The sequence below is a fragment of the Babylonia areolata genome, chromosome 23 (genome assembly GCF_041734735.1).
Source record: "Babylonia areolata isolate BAREFJ2019XMU chromosome 23, ASM4173473v1, whole genome shotgun sequence".
Classification (NCBI taxonomy): domain Eukaryota; kingdom Metazoa; phylum Mollusca; class Gastropoda; order Neogastropoda; family Buccinidae; genus Babylonia; species Babylonia areolata.
The window spans coordinates 16,417,926-16,432,542 of NC_134898.1; the positions used below are offsets into that span (position 1 = coordinate 16,417,926).

At 39.4% G+C, this 14,617-nt stretch overlaps 1 long non-coding RNA gene across 1 annotated transcript; it reads left to right on the top strand.

Moving 5' to 3' along the window:
* Window positions 1–5,414: 5,414 nt before the first annotated feature.
* LOC143297880 (uncharacterized) lies at window positions 5,415–14,514 on the top strand. Its single transcript, XR_013057322.1, has 2 exons — window positions 5,415–6,899; window positions 9,443–14,514. It is a non-coding gene; the product is annotated as an uncharacterized LOC143297880 (long non-coding RNA).
* The last annotated feature ends 103 nt before the right edge of the window (window positions 14,515–14,617 follow it).

Genomic DNA, 14,617 nt, shown 5'->3' on the forward strand with positions numbered 1-14,617 from the left:
TGACTGCTGAATCCTCACAGAACTGCTGCCTAATATTGTTCTTCCTTTGGTGGGATACCGAAGTGGATGTACGGATGCCCAGTCGGTGTTTCTTACTACTTTGTCAAACGCCTTTTCAAAGTCCGCAGTTGTAACAAACACTTGATCGAATGTCCTATGAAGATTCCGGAAAAGGGATATAGTAGCGTCTGTTCACCCTAACTGAATCCTGCATGCTTTCGCGAAAGCTTCTCTTTAACTCTTTCACTGTTGAGCCTTGGTGAAGTAAGATAGTGTGGCATGAAAATGCATTAGAAGGTAGTACTTACTGCTTTGTGTTTTCTTTTTAAGTGGGGTGATTCCTTTTGCGGGGGAGGGGGAGGAGCCGGGGGAAGGAATTAATTCAGCCTGCAGAGGAAAACGCCTTAATCTCTCCATACGAACGGCGAAAGAGACGACGTCAACAGCGTTTCACCCCAGTTACCATCATCAAAATTTTGCAAGCGGAAGGCTCTTATACTGAAGAGGTGAATGTTGACAAAGAATACCACAATTCTGACGACGGAAGCTAAAGGTTGGGTCATTCAGACACCCACTGGACATCCGAGGGGTCTGTGTAGAGGAGAAGAGAGGACTGGCCGTACTGGGTGAGTTAAGAATGATGACTGACATACTTGCTCTGTCTGTAAGCTGAATCTAGGTGATGGACAAGGACTCCACTGACGAACAAATCCGTCATCAGCAGTCAACGGGTTAAGGTTTTCTTCCAATTCTACACGATGACTTTTGCGAGCACTTTTTGCCGAGGATGAACAAGAGCATGATCCCACGGTAGATGTTACAAGTGTTGCATAGTAGTAAGAGCTCACCTTTCTTCGGCAGCTTGACATACGGAAGTGATTGATGTGATCATGGCAATGTCATATGTCCCATGGCTCCTGAAGAAGCGCGGCAGTGATTTCTGTCAGGCAGTACAGAACTGAAATATTCATGACAGAATCTCCTGATCACATCTCCATTCTGTCGGATGTCTGGCACTGGCTGAAGCATCCTAACTCAGGCCAGTGATCTCAGTCTCTGCGCCACACACACACACACACACACACACACACACACACACACACACACACACACACACACACACACACACACACACAGATAGACACACACACACACACACACACACACACACACAGACACACACAGAGACACACAGAGACACACACACACACACACACACACACACACACACACACACACACACACACACACACACACACACACACAGATAGAGCTCAGGGCAACGCGAAAATCTTGCTACTTTCTGCTGCTGCTGCTTCTGTTGAGTTTGTTTTGTTTTGGTTTTTTGTTTGTTTTTCCATCGTTCTTTTTTTTTTTTTTTTAATTATGAACAGCAACTTCTGTGCTGGAAAGAAAATTAAACGTGCAAAATGCTCAGTACTACCAACATCCTTGATGTGTAATAATGAACAACGATTGCACAGCATAGTATCAGATGTATACCATTGTCTCAGATCAGATCAGATCAGTTTCAAATCAGATCAGATAGCATCCTTTGTAATAATTATGCGACTATTGTGTGAAATAACGACCGTAGGTCTTGAATTGTTGGCGAGTTATAGTACATGCAGCTGTTAAGTATAAGTTTATTCATCATGACTGTTTTATTTGTTCTGTGGTGGGCATTAGAATATGAAAAAGATCAATGGAGGAAGAATTTTGTTTAATGTCCCGTCACACATATCGGTGACTGAAGACATTTTGTTAAAGTATTTATGAATACATTTGAGTATTATCGGTTAGAAGGGGTGGGAGATGTGAATGAATGGAGGGTTGTGGGAAAACTGGGCAAATGAGGGTGAAATGTGGGTGAAATTTGAAAAAAAGAGAAAAAAGAATTCTAAATACAGTTACAGGAATTTACTTAAAGGAAAAGAGAAGTCGTTAAACTGACAAGCGAAACAACTGATAATGAATGCAAAAAGTCAAAAACATCAACGTTCTCAGTCACTTGTGAAGACACACTTTCGTGTACATAAGGCTTCATCAAGCTACAGTCAAAAATTATATGCTCAATTGTCAGGTTACTAAAGCATATGCACTTGACATTAGAGCAATACTTGGTCCGTAATGAATTTGATAATAGTCTGAGAGTTAAACTCAGAATTGGTCTGCGAATCGGAACAAAGTCTGAGAGAGTCAACTGACGATCAATCGCAAGCAATGCAAGCTGAAAATTATTGCTGTATTCATTTCGGTTGTGTACTTTCAAATCAGTGCGTGTGAGCGTGTACGTAAGTGCTTGTGTGTGTGTGTGTGTGTGTGTGTGTGTGTGTGTGTGTGTGTGTGTGTGTATGTGTGCGTGCGTGTGGTGGGGAGCGGAGGGGGGGGGCGTGGGGGGCTGGGGGGATGGAACGGTAAGTGTTTGTCTTCTCCTGATCGCATTCCTATCGATTATTTCCCCCATCACTCTTTTGTTTTGTTTTGTTTTCTTGTTGTCGTTGCTTTTATACGAGTTAGCATTTCAGATGTTGTCATGACCCTCTCACTAAGGCACTGACATAGTGTCAATGAATTCAGTATAAGAATCTCGTCAGGTTGGTCATGAAGGAGTGTACATGTGCATACGAGTGCTATGTGTACATGTGTATGTGTATAATTGTTATTGTTGTTGTTGTTGTTGTTCTAGTGAGCAACACTGGACGCGGAGCAAGCGGAAGGATGGGTGTTGGGGGGGGGGGGGGGGGGGGGGGGTGTATAGACTTGTAGAGTTATTCTTGTTCTCTGTAATAGTAAAGCGGTGTAGCGATAATCTTGTGATTATTTGGGAAGGTAGGGAAGGGTGGGGCGTGGGTGGGGGAGGGGGAGGTATAGACTTGTAGAGTTATTCTTGTTTTCCGTAGGAGTGAGGTGGTGTAGCGATAATCTTGTGATTGTTTGGGAAGGTGGGGTGGGGGGCTGTGGGGGGGGGGGGGGGGGGGAGGGGGTGTATAGACTTGTAGAGCTATTCTTGTTTTCTGTAGGAGTAAGGCGGTGTAGCGATAATTTTGTGATTATTTGGGAACATCTTCGTTGGCGAACGGAAATGTGTGATGCTGCGTAGGCCGACAACCAGTGAAAGCAAATTGACTTGTTTCTGCTTGCTATTGCTAATGGATATATATTTGATATGTGATGCTACGAAAGAAGAATATATGGGTTACCTATGTCTGTTTAATTGCTAAGCCCTGTGCCATCTTGTGCATAACCAGTGCTGCCTCTTTGTTGTTGGTTCGGTGTGAGTCTGCATATTGGTAATGTTAGAAAAATAGATTATTTCTCGTTTAGATTGGCCTATTTTTGACCAAACTGTCAGGTAATGGAAGGTAATCATAATTAATCCTTTTTTTATATATATATAGTTTCGCTGCACTCTTTCATTTCTTTTAATGGTATTTCATGTGTGATTGTGTGTATCTACGTGCGTGCGTGTGTGTGTGAATGTGTGTGTGTGTGTTTGAGTGTGTGTTTGTGTGTGCGCGCACGTTTGCCTGCTGGCTTACATGTGTGTGTGTGTGTGCGTGTGTGTGCGCGCGTGTGTGTGTGCGTGTGTATGCGTGCGTGTGTTTGTGTATGCGTGCGTGCGTGTGTGTATGTGTATGTGTTTGTTGTGTATGTTCCTTGTTAGCATGTGTGTGCGTGTGTGCGTGCATGCGTGTGTGCGTGTGTGTATGTGTGTGTGTGTGTTGTTGTTGTTGTTGTTGTTGTCGTCGTCATTGTTGTTGTTGTCGTCGTCGTTAACATTTCCACTTTGATGGACTGTGATCGTTAAGATTTTTTTTTTTTTAATTTTTTTATTAAATCTTTTGACACATCAATTTTGTGTACACTGCACTGTGATTGTTTTGTTTTCTGAACCTTACGTTAGTATATTTTATATTGCCATGACCCGAAGGAGAGGTTGTTGCTGTTGCTGTTGTTGTTGTTGTTGCTGTTGTTGTTTTTTCCAGTGCCTGTTTCAGGAAGGTTTTATTAGAAATTATGCACAAGGAAGAGGAAGGGGGATGGGGTAAGGGGGGAGGGGAGGGGGGGGGGTCAATCTCACAATAAATAAGAATAAAGAAAAAGAATAGGATATTTAAAAAAAGATAACAATATAGAAATAGAAATTTTAAAAAAACCAAAATACAAAACAAAACAACAACAAAAAACAGGCGAAAAATCCGTTGTGGACAGTATTTGCGTGGGGGTGGTGGTGGGGAGGGGGGGGGGGGGGCTTTTATTGTTCCCAGATATGTGCATTGCTGTCGGGGTATGTTCGTAGGTTGTGTTTTTTTGTTGTTGTTGTTGGTTTGTGTGGGTTTTTTTTGGGGGGGGGGGGGTTGGGGTTTTTTTGTTTTTTTGTTTTGGTTTTTTTTACTTCTTGTTGTTGTTGTTTTTTGTTTTGGTTTGGTTTTTTGGGTTTGTTGTTTTTTTTCCTCAAGGCCTGACTAAGCGCGTTGGGTTACGATGTGGTGTAGCGTATATGGATTGTCCGAACGCAGTGACGCCTCCTTGAGCTACTGATACTGATACTGATACTTTCACAAGCCATGAAACCTTGACATGCATTACAGAATGCTCCTCTGGTTTTTTAGCCAGCACTGAAAAGTAGTTGTCTATCCTTTGTTTAACCATTCGGATGAGACGATAAACCGAGGTCCCGTGTGCAGCATGCACTTAGTGCACGTAAAAGAACCCACGGCAAGCAACAAAAGGGTTGTTCCTGGCAAAATTATGTAGATAAAATCCACTTCGATTGGAAAAACAAATAAAACTGCACGCAGGGAAAAAAAAAATGTGTGGCGCTGTGTAGCGACGCGCTCTCCCTGGGGAGAGAAATCTACTGTGATAAAGAGAAATACAAAGTGCAAAATACAAAACTATTTGCATCATCATCTGAAAGAGAAGGAGGCAATAGTTATCTGTCACTTTTTCTTTTCTTTTCTTTTTTCTTCTTCTTTTTTTCTTTTCTTTTTCTTTTCTTTTTTTCTTTTTTTTTTTGTCTGTGCAAGAGTTTTTTGCTTGTGGTTTCTTTTAATTATATGGAATGTCTAAAAATCCCTACTGTTTCCTAAACTTTCACTTTTTGTCCACAGAGACAGACCAGTGAACTTATAAATACCTCATGTCAGGACCAGTTTGGTATAGCGGGTGGAAAAAAAATCTAAAAGTGCAGCATTCAATAATTCTTTCATTGTGTGAAAGCATGCCGACATGGTTATCGTCGGACAATAATTATCTCCTCACATAGCCCCACAACTGCTGACTGTTGCAATGAATTAAGCTGATAACTAGTATTAGATACTGGTCTTGTTTTCAATGCTCTTGTGTCACTGAGGGCGCTGCAGCAAATCGGTTAAGGGGGGCATTATCGGTCAGATTTTGGTCAAAAATCACTTTTTTGGGTTTAGCTAAGAAAATAGATTGTTTGTAAAGTAAATTCATTGTAGTTTATCACACTGTTTGAATTTTTTAATTCCGTCCAGCGGTTGCGGAGCTATGGCCCATCAAAATAGGTAGGGTGTCTAAAAAAATCAAGATTTTGACTCTGAAAATGGCGAAAATAACAAAAAACTATTCTCCTTCATAACCACCATTCAAAGCGAACAATGACCGCTCCCCTGCACAGCACCGGTTAGTACGCGTTACCTCCCTTTGTAAACACGCGGTATGGCAGTCTTCGTGTAAGCTAGTTGACTTCGAGTGATTATTTTGGCTATTTTGTTGCGGATTTTTCTATTGTTTTGTTGTCATCATGCCTTCTGATAGAAAAAATACCATAGGTAGGTCTAAGAAGCGCAAGTTTCGTGGCAACCAGTTTGTACAGGCTAAGAAAAGACTCGTTGATACTGTTGAGAAGCCTAGTGATGAAGAAGTGAAGGATTCGACATCGAGTGATGATGACAGTCTATCGGTGGAAAATGAAAATGCCTCACTCGAAAACGAAAGTGCCACGCCCATCTGTCGATCTGAACTGAAGATCAAAAGTGCAGAGAACTTCTCTGATTCATTTAGTACAGAAGACGAAGGTGATGAGAGTGATGAAAATGACTGTGTTTGACTTAGAACCTCCTACAGGTTACAGAGTTGTTGACATTGGATTGTTAGCCCAGAACCTGTCATCCAAGCTGAAGTGTGGATTTTGCCTGGGTAGTGTCCAGCTCTTTGAAGTAAAAAGGTCTGGATTAGCCAGCCAGTTTGCCTTCCATTGTGATAATGAGCATTGTAGTGATCAGAAGCAGTTCCCTTCAAATGAACAAATTCCAGTTGGGAATATAAACATAAATTCTATCAACCGCCGTGCAGAGTTTTCAATGCGTGCCCTTGGACGGAGTCATACAGACCTTGAGGTGTTTTGCGCACTAATGGATTTACCACCACCTGTTCAGATAAGTAGCACTGTGACCATCAACAAGACTATTGAAAAGGCTGCCACTACTGTTGCTGCAAAGAGCATGGAGAATGCAGGCAAGATGGAGTATGTAGCTGCTGAAAAAGTGTCTGCAGGGGTATACGCAGAATGCAAACGAGTCGCTGAACAGTACAATTTGGAAGTATTGCCCCAAAACAAAAAACCATGGCCCAAGGACTGTGAAAACTGCCCTTGCCATTGCTGTCAGTGTCTTCAATGATGGTGCTACATGTTTTGGTGCCATGCTGGAGGCAATGGACATCCGCCCTTGTGTGTTTGCAACAGACTTCTTCACACGGCGGGATACAGCGTGGATCTCAAATGCCCAGAGACGGGCAAAATCAGCTTCCTTGGAGGAGAGGAGGGCTAGAAGGCAGGAGAGACTGATCCACAATGGTAACTGTGCTGCTAGGGAGGGCCAGCCATACCTTGCAGGGGGACATTAGTGACATGAACAAGTTGACAGGTAGGAAAAACCCTTCATTTTCTTACATAAACTTTAGCGAAAATCGCCACTTTTGGATGCTTTGAACACAATATCTGAAGAAATATTCAAGCTACAGCTTAGAAATTTTGCATGCTTGTTTTGAATGCCATCAGCTATAGTATGTACCTCAGAATTGTCTGTAAGACACTTAGTTTGTTTTTGGTAAATTTTGTCACTTGATTTTTTTTTATAAAAAATTATCAAAACTCGAGTCGCTAAAACTCAAAATCAGTCAAGATGACATAAAAATCAATGGTACATGCCATAGATAAACTTGTTTTCTTTATCTTTGCAAAATATGAGCCATGTACATGGCATAGTATTCAATGTAGAGTGTGCCAGCTAACACCCCAATTTCCTTTTACGCGACATATCGTTTTTCATAAAATATACAAAAAATTCAGACTTATTAAAAAAATCATATTTTTATTATTTGTTTTAACAAATATAACCCTTTTGACATATGCATGCCAAAATGATTGCAAATATTCCAATTACTTTGGTATATATGACCATGAACAAAATGGAACCCCCGTCTGACCGATAATGCCCCCTTAAGCGGTCGGTTAAATTAACACTTTCACTGCCAAACTCGCATTTATGCAGCAGCTAGGTAGACCCATGTCACTGAAGGGTGACCAGATGGTTATCTGTTATCCATGAATGTACTGCTCTTTATGTTTGGTGGTAGGATAGGCCATATTTTCCACACATCACAGGGGGAATCCCCAGCTATTCTTAGACACCATATTTTCTGTCTTTATAGCACAAGGGAATTTTGCACTCTACAGTGACGTGACTGGCAGTGAAAGGGTTAAGCGTGAGACTTCTGATCCAGTGATCACCAGTGATATGAGTTCCAGGTCCCAGTTTCAGCCGGCATGATGCTGTGTCCTTTAGAAAGGCACTTGACTCAAATTTTCCTCGTTCGACAGGTGTGAATGGGTATATACCTGACTTCGGTCGGGGAAGTTTAGAAGCGGCGGTATGAGAGGGATGGGCAAGTGAAATAGCAGTAGTCGTAGTAGTAATAGTAGTAGCAGTGTAGGGACTGGCAGGTTGTGTGCCCAGGCGTTACGGCCTTTTTTTATGTCCCCTTTAATATCTGTCTCTTTTTTTCCGTATTTGTTCAGGATACGCATACGTTGTTTCGCTGTCTCAATTATTAGCTGTATTTCATTCGTCAGTCTTTTTCTTTTTCTGTTATTTGGTGTTCATATCAATGAGAAAATGAATTCACCGCCTTTATGCCTAAAAACTAACAAAGGCTTCGAAAACTTATTTTATTCCTGCCATGAAAATACTCATAATATATGGGTTTGGGTGGGGTTTTTTCACAAAGTCTGCTATGGATGCTGCTGTCGGAATCAATATATGGCTGACAACACTGGCTTATGCTAACCTACGAAGCCAGAGTATGGCTGTCTTAATGGTGTGTGCGGCAGATATAACCCAAACACACACACACACACACACACACACAACCTCCAAATATCTCCCATTTTGTTCTTATTGAGGTTTGTCAGACAGATTTAATAGTTCCTTTTATCTTGCTAGTTTGTTTTTAAAAAATATATATTCATCTGTTGTACTGGTCCTGAATATGTCTGTACACATTACCTCCGACCTGTCCGTTGTATGTCTACACCGCTGTGTCTGTAGACGCACATGTGTAAGCAGCTGTGTATGGGTGCAGGTTGATAAATTAATCCCACTGTATGAATAGGCCACCAATATCGGGTGTCCCCAAAAAAGTGAACCGCTTTTTGACAAGTATTTTCTCAGTGATAGAGAAACTGAATTTATTGAAAATTTTCACACAGTAACCTTAGGGTATTATCAACTAGACTGCAAAATATCTAAAAGTTCGGACGCAAATTATGCGAGTATTGTCAGATTCAAAACAGCATGTCAAAAAATCCAATATCAGAGCTGTGCAATGTGACCTTCATCATGTTCATGCCAGCTGCCAGGTTTTGGCTTTTGTCAATCAGTGTTAGTCTAAAAACCTGTCTGGGTGTCAAGTCTATTGATTTTAAAGTCACTGTGTGAAAATTTTCAATGAATTCGGTTTCTCTATCACTGAGAAAATACTTGTCAAAAGAGCGGTTCACTTTTTGGGGGGACACCCGATAATTTATATAGTTTGGTTAAATTTTACCTCTCAGTTTAGTATATTCTAACTGTTGTGTACAAATCGTCGTGGCAGTCTGCTTCTTCTTCCTTTTTGAAAACACATAATATTCAGTCTGCGCCTACAGTATGTAACTGTGTCCATTTTGTGTTTTGTTTATTCACCCTTGAGTAAAATGCTCTTGTCTTCATCTCTGAACATGTTCGCCTCTCTCAGTCTGTGTACACTTCCTTCTTGTTGATAGCCAGCCAGCTTCATGGCTGAAGAATCTGCTGCATTGTTGGAACGCGAGTTGGAGAGAAGGCTGTAGTTTTGCCGATTTGTTTTCTTCTATTAAAATGCAACTGCTTTGATTCCAACTATTGAGGTAACCACATTCCGTTTTCAGGGATGATGCATGCTGTTCGAATACGTGTCATCCATATCGGCCTGGTATGGCAAACCATGTTGGCCATCTCTTCCAAAAGTCGGTGATGGGATTTAATGTGTGCGCAAGGTGTTACGCGTGCACTTACAGTATATTATATGAAATAAGTTTATGGTCTCATTCGTAAGATCGACGCTCACGAAATAGTCAGAGGCAAGGTTAATTCTGAGGGAAAATTCCCCTGAATCCTCAATAGTTATGTATGTGTATGTTTACATCACTATCTGTGTCTACGTATGATTATATCCACTGTTTGTTCCTCTATGAGTACACATTCCTGTCTGAATGTTCTTTTTCTCAGTGATTACATAAAGCATTTTTATCTCTGAAAAAAAAAAGGATAACAATATTCATCACAATTGTCTGATTTTCATTTATCAGTTTTTGTATTATTTTAAGAAGTACTTTCCTGCACAGGGTGATGCATGGATGTCTGCCGAGTCTTTTTTTTTTTTTTTTTTTTTTTTATTAGCACATCCCACCCCCTTCCAAAACATTCTGAATCATCATAGAACGCTCCTCTGAGCAAGCATGTTTTGTGTGTACAGCGACCTCCCTGTGTTGGTATACTTGGGAATTTCATTTGAATATACTCGTCCATTTGGTCTCAGTCCATGTATGATGATCAAACTACTTCTTCTTTTCTCTCTGGCGGATATACTTTGGTCTCAAGTCTATTTAACCTTTTCTGTTTGTTTGTTTTGTTTTTTTATCTGAGCCCATATTTTTACGTATTTGTCTCTTTGATGGGTGTACACTGGAGGTCTTTTTTTTAAGATATTTAAACATTTGGTCTCAGCCAATGTATATATATGACGATGATTCTGTTTCCAATTTCTTTTCCTGACCTTTGTCAGAATGTGGATGTCCTTTCCAGTGCGAGACACGACTCCTTTTGAGAGATCTACATGGAGTTGTATGCACATTTGAACAATGTCACTTCTTAGAATTCTGAAACAAGCTTGCAACTGACAAACTGTGGATGATTCTGACTGAGTGATACCCACTGAGTAAGTGAATTTCACCTTGGCTCAACAAGACAGAATGAGAGATGTGAAAGGGGTAGCTTATTATTTTCTGAAGATCAGTTCTGATGTCACAACAGAACAATAATTATGATACTCAAAATTGTGTAATTTAGGGTTGTGTTGTGATGTTCTTTTGTTCATTTGTTCTTTTTTTTCTTCTTCATGACAAATTGACACAACAAACAACTTTGGGTTGGGTGGTCGTGTCGTTTATCACAGTATTAATGTGTTGTTGTTTTTATTTCTTGATATTGCTCAGGGCTAGAATCAAATTAGGACATGACATATTTTGCATTGTATGTTCCTATCTTGTTTATCTTGTTATACTTTTGGGGGTACAATGTGCATACTGTTTTTTGTGTGATCTTTAAATAATCTGGCTATTGTCACTGAGGCCAAAGTCTTGTAACAAAAAAAAAAGAAAGAAAAAAAAAGGTTGTTATGGATGAACACGTCCATGGTGTCACCATTGATAGAATAATCATTCCTTTGTTCATTGATATTCATTCATTTATATTCTTACAAACCCATCCATTTATTTAACTTATTGTTTTATTTATATATTCATGTATGCATTTATGTATTTATTAATCCGTTTAGTTAAGCATATAGTCAACCTTACAATAGAGACTCTAACTGGATCCTCACTTCCTAAAGCAAAACCACAAGACATGACCAAAAACAAGCTTTTGACACAAAATAAAACATTACAATTATCAACCTTACTTTTGTACAGAGATGTCACCGTCAGACACAGTAAAATGATAATTACTAGCAAACAAAATCAGGTCACACTGGTGCTACTCTCACTCAACAAAAATGAAAGGCAAAAGCTGCTCAGGAAATATGTGTTAACAGTTCTGAAAGAATTAACATACAAGTTGGAGCAGAAGACTGAAGGCTACATTCTAGCCTATATGGTGATTATATATCATTATATGTGTCTTAACGCTAAACACACACACACACACAAACACACGTGAGTATTATACTGATTGTGTAGACACAAAAATACCTTATCCCTTTCTATATTGTTTCTGAATCTTAGTCTGCAAAAAAAATGATGCAAGTTAGAACACTTGCAGAATGTGTACCTTTCATGCACACACTAATCTCTGATGTTCTGTTTCCTTATAAATGATGCTGTTTCATACAGTTCATACTATTCCTTCCAAAATCAACCTGGAAATTTAATTAATGGGGTTGAAATCACTTCTCGTATCACATGTCATATATCATCTTTGTGTTAACTACACTCATTGAGGAGAACTGATGGTTTATCAGAATACAATGAATTGAATTATATATAATATGAAGGTTTCTGGGTTTTTTCTCATTCATAAATATATTATATGTACAAGACCTTTCTTTGATTTTCCCAGGTATCATATTCTGATTCAAGTGGTGACGAAGCTAAAAACAAAACAAAAAACCAAAAAAATCAAGTGTTTGTAGCTGTTTGTAGAGATTTTTCTTCTGGTTTTAATCCATCTGTTTTTGTGATAATGCTGATCTGTGAGTGTTGATTATTTGAAAGAAATAAAGGATTTATTCATTGTGTTTACTGTGGTGTTGTTGTTAGTTTTTTGTCTGTTTCTGTTTTCTTTTTGGGTGTTAGCTTACTCACAAAGTGAATGCTCATAAAACAATGTCCCTATTCAAAAAAAAAAAGAAAAAGAAAAAAAAAGAAAAGTATGCGTGGGGGGCAGGGGGCAATGAAAAGTCAGAAAAGAAAATGAAGCAAAGCTGAACAAACAAAAGCAATGTATCTTAACATTCTACATGACAGCAATGTCAAAACAAGAGAGGCAAGGCCTGAGACTCACTTGTGATAAATTAAGTCCCCTAGCATTAATTACAGAGTAATTTCCCTTTTTTTTTTTTTTAATATCTACACCAAAAACGTTTGCGAAAATAAATAAAAATTCCGTGCTTAGCAAAAGAAGTTCCTGTTTGAACAAAAAATGATAATAATGACTCCTCTTTTTGTTGTGTCAGAATAAAAGGTTAAAGTGCCAAGTTTAGAGAATACAAAAAATATAAATATAACAGTAAATGCAGTTTGCATATAATAAGGCTTTTTTTTTATGCCCATCCCAAAGGTGCAATATTGTTTTAAACAAGATGACTGGAAAGAACTGAATTTTTCCAATTTTTATGCCAAATTTGGTGTCAACTGACAAAGTATTTGCAGAGAAAATGTCGATGTTAAAGTTTACCACGGACACACAGACACACGGACACACACAGACAACCGAACACCAGGTTAAAACACAGACTCACTTTGTTTACACAAGTGAGTCAATGATATTTTGATGCTGACAACCATTCTTTCACAGAATGATAGAAACTCCACGTTTATTTAAGCAGCATTACCAGTGATGCACAGTAATAATTAACTTATTCAATATTCAGGGACTGTCTCATGACATGAACAAGTCAATATTCACTATTGGAAAACTAAGGTTTACTGAACTCATAATATTTCAACTTCGAGCACAGCATGAATACCAATCCTGACAAAGTACAACTTCTTCACAGGACTCGCGAGCAAACCTGGAACTAATCTCAAAACTCTTTAACTCAAAATGACTGCACTGGTCCGACGGGCGCAATAGCCGAGTGGTTAAAGCGTTGGACTGTCAATCTGAGGGTCCCAGGTTCGAATCACAGTGATGGCGCCTGGTGGGTAAAGGGTGGAGATTTTTACGATCTCCCAGGTCGACATATGTGCAGACCTGCTGTTGCCTGAACCCCCTTCGTGTGTATATGCAAGCAGAAGATCAAATACGCACGTTAAAGATCCTGTGATCCATGTCAGCGTTCGGTGGGTTATGGAAACAAGAACATACCCAGCATGCACACCCCTAAAAACGGAGTGTGGCTGCCTGCATGGCAGGGTAAAAACGGCCATACACGTAAAAGCCCACTCGTGTGCATACGAGTGAACGTGGGAGTTGCAGCCCACGAACGCAGAAGAAGAAGAAGATTGCACTGGACCAAGAAAATGATCTGGCAGGTCCGTCATTTTCTTAACTCAAATGATCAAGTCTCCGAGGAGTGACACTGTCATAATACGCCTTTTTTTGGTCAGATGCTTGATACATCATTTTCATGCACAAAGACAGTCTGTGACTCTGTAATTTTGTTCTGTCTAAATCTGCTCAACAACAATAACAGAGATGCTCATCAGTTATCTCTCTCAAACAGAAAACTAATGAAGTTGTTGTAGTTTTTTTTTCAATCAAATTAACTGGGTGATTAAAAAAAAACAAAATAACACACAATCCAATAAAAATGTACAGTCATCAAGTCCAGAGAGACAGAGGCAAAAAAAAAAAAAAAAAAAAAAAAAAGGGAAAATCCAGCAAGAAAATATAAAAATATAAATGAAAACAAAAAAATCTCTGGCCAACCAACAGAAGAATGGATGTACAACAAAAAATCAGAAAGGATACAGTGACAACAACAACAACAACAAAAAAGATTAACAGAGAAAGGTGTGAAAGCAACACTTGACAAGGACAACTGGTGGATTACAAGATCAATCAACTTTATTGTCAGCTTTCCAACCACATACCCCCAACCCCACCCCACCCCCTTACATCCACACACACACACACCTTCTTCACAATGAGAAAGCAGGATCAATGAACAGGACTGAGCAGGTGGCTTTCAGATGAGGACTTTCGGCAGCTGGGCATAGTGATAACTTATGTTTGAGCATAACTTCCAATATCTCATTCACAAATGATCCATGAATTCATTTATATATATATATATATATATATATATATATATATATATATGAATTCATGGTTTATTTGTAAATATATATATATATTCAGGTATGAACTTATGGGCTTACCTAGTGAGTTCACATTAACATGAATTAACGTTTAGCTATTGAATTTAATTTGCCACACTTACACAAGCGTACACACGCACGCACACACACACACACACACACACACACACACACACACTCACACACACACACGCACACACCAAGAAAGATGGAATGGAAGAGAGTAAAAGCATGATTCTACCTTAAAATCCCGGGCATCTACCGTGTCATCCCATACAGCTAAACACTAAAAAAAAGTAA